Source organism: Pseudophryne corroboree, unplaced genomic scaffold (genome assembly GCF_028390025.1).
Source record: "Pseudophryne corroboree isolate aPseCor3 unplaced genomic scaffold, aPseCor3.hap2 scaffold_306, whole genome shotgun sequence".
NCBI classification, from domain to species: Eukaryota; Metazoa; Chordata; class Amphibia; order Anura; family Myobatrachidae; genus Pseudophryne; species Pseudophryne corroboree.
In genome coordinates, this window is record NW_026969736.1 from 167980 (window position 1) to 171132 (window position 3153).

Below are 3153 nucleotides of genomic sequence, written 5' to 3' on the forward strand. Positions count from 1 at the left end.
CCAGGGTGCCCTCTGTGTACTGTCTATTCCACAGTGCCCTGTGTATACCGTCTATGCCACAGTGCCCTCTGTGTACCATCTATGCCACAGTGCCCTCTGTGTACTGTCTATGCCACAGTGCCCTCTGTGTACCGTCTATGCCAGGGTGCCCTCTGCGTACTGTCTATGCCACAGTGCCCTCTGTGTACCGTCTATGCCTCGGTGGATCTGTGAGTCAAGGACTTTTGCATACACGAATAACTAATATCCTTAATGTGTAGCATGGAGTACATTATATAAAACATATATATTTGCACCGAATGGCTCGTTTATTACAAACACAAAACAAAAAAACTACTTAACAGTAAATGGCCCCCAACCAAACACTGTGTTATGGCATAAAAATGTGTCACGGTAAAGTTGCTTCTCTTACCTGTTGCCTGATATACACACCATACATCGGGAAACAGGTAAGTGAAGCAACTTTACTGTGACACTTGAGTCCTTCCCACACACACACTTAATGTTCTCTGATGACTTCCTGTAGGTAAAGAGGAAAATACAGAAGACTCTTGTGTGGGTGCACTCTTTTTTTATGTATATGTTAATATGAAGATATTAAGACATAACTTTTATTTTTAATTATTCTAAGAAAAAATCCACACTTGTGTTATCCACCACAATTAATTCTGTATTGCTACATACAATTATGATTCAGCCCACCAGCTTCTCTGAAAGATGCCATATCTGTTGATGTGACTGATCAAACTGTACAGGTTGGGGTGTGTATAGGCCACAACCAGTGTTACAATCTTTAAAGAAAATTGGAAATGTTCTGGTTAGTCTATATTGGTAGACTCCAGGAGGGATGTAGACACTATTGCTCTACATCCTGTTCCTATCCAACCAGCACAAGCTCTGCTTGTATTAATAGGACCTCAGAGGGTCAATGTACCAAGATGTTAGGAGGAGTATAGATCCTTATTGGTATTGGACCAATTGAATCTATGACATATCAAAAGAGACGGTACGGAAGGTGAGCAAAAGAAATGATTGAAGGAGAAAGTGGTGATCCTGCTGTTGGTTTAGAGTCGAGAAGGTCACGAATTACAACACCGGGTATTCTCTGGGGGTCACCCTCACAGATACTGACCCAGCCCACCACCGTTTTGCTTCCAAGATCGGACGAGATCGGGCTCTGTCAGTGGGGTATGGTAGTAATTTCTCGGGCCTCCTTGTGGCCAACTCACCAATGAGAGTGCACCTGAATTGAGGGAGGGGAAAAAAGGTTTAGGGTGAGGGAGACAGAAATAATGGGCGGATCTGCTGTCTATGTTAGGCACAGGATAAACCTGTGGATCATGGATGAGAGTCCGCAGATGTATAAAGAGGAAAGGGAGGAAAGGAACAAAGAGAGAGAGGGGGAAGAGAGAAGAGGAGACTGAGTGAAAAGATGATGACAGATATCCTCTGGTATCAAATACAGAATTATCAAAATTGTCAGCAACTAGGTATAGGTCAGATTGACTGGCAATACATTCCGTGGTCACTTTGATTCAGAACAATATATAGATATCAAATTGGTATCACAACCAGAATGTCATCAAAAATTATATATGAATAAGAATAATTAAACATAGGCCAGATTAACTGGCAATACTGTGTATATTCCGTGATCACTCTGTTTGGAAAAATAAGTATTTATATTCTCCTCAGTGCTATTATTCTATATAGACCAGCATACACATAACAGTAATATTGTTGGTAATTCTGTTGAGTATAGTGGTTTTGATGCTGGGATTTAAAGAAAGCAAAAAGTAATAATGCCGAAGAAAAGAAGGAAAAACAACATTTTTAGAAGAAAAAAACAGAAAAAAAGAAATATTGAGAATTTCCTTTAAATGGTTATTCTGGGTATGACAATCATAGTCCAGATCCCTGGACTGCCCTGCTCAGGGCCAAGAAAAAAAATATATATAAAAGGTAATAACAATAACAAATCATCACGTATTGCTGAATTGCTGTGTAGGTATAGAAATTCCCAGAAAATTGATAGAAAAAGTGTACCGGTCCCTGCCCAGGTCCCTGGGTCAGTTACTAAATAACAGGATGCAATATGTACTCCTCAGGTCCTTAGTTCATGTTGAAATTATTCATACAGGAATACTGGAATAGGTCATGCTGGAACTAGGATAGGACATGCTGGAATACGGGGGTCCAGCATGTCCTATCCTAGTTCCAGCATGACCTATTCCAGTATTCCTGTATGAATAATTTCAACATGAACTAAGGACCTGAGGAGTACATATTGCATCCTGTTATTTAGTAACTGACCCAGGGACCTGGGCAGGGACCGGTACACTTTTTCTATCAATTTTCTGGGAATTTCTATACCTACACAGCAATTCAGCAATACGTGATGATTTGTTATTTTTATTACCTTTTATATATATTTTATTCTTGGCCCTGAGCAGGGCAGTCCAAGGATCTGGACTATGATTGTCATACCCAGAATAACCATTTAAAGGAAATTCTCAATATTTCTTTTTTTCTGTTTTTTTTCTTCTAAAAATGTTGTTTTTCCTTCTTTTCTTCGGCATTATTACTTTTTGCTCTCTTTAAATCCCAGCATCAAAACCACTATACTCAACAGAATTACCAACAATATTACTGTTATGTTTATGCTGGTCTATATAGAATAATAGCACTTAGGAGAATACAAATACTTATTTTTCCAAACAGAGTGATCACGGAATATACACAGTATTGCCAGTTAATCTGGCCTATGTTCAAATTATTCTTATTCATATATATTTTTTTGATGACATTCTGGTTGTGATACCAATTTGATATCTATATATTGTTCTGAATCAAAGTGACCACGGAATGTATTGCCAGTCAATCTGACCTATACCTAGTTGCTGACAATTTTGATAATTCTGTATTTGATACCAGAGGATATCTGTCATCATCTTTTCACTCAGTCTCCTCTTCTCTCTTCCCCCTCTCTCTCTTTGTTCCTTTCCTCCCTTTCCTCCTTATACATCTGCGGACTCTCATCCATGATCCACAGGTTTATCCTGTGCCTAACATAGACAGCAGATCCGCCAATTATTTCTGTCTCCCTCACCCTAAACCTTTTTTCCCCTCCCTCAATTCAGGTGCACTCTCATT

At 39.2% G+C, this 3153-nt stretch overlaps 1 pseudogene; it reads right to left on the reverse strand.

The window, feature by feature from the left end:
- Positions 1-1083: 1083 nt before the first annotated feature.
- On the reverse strand, positions 1084-1202 carry LOC135016931 (5S ribosomal RNA; annotated as a pseudogene).
- Positions 1203-3153: the final 1951 nt, after the last annotated feature.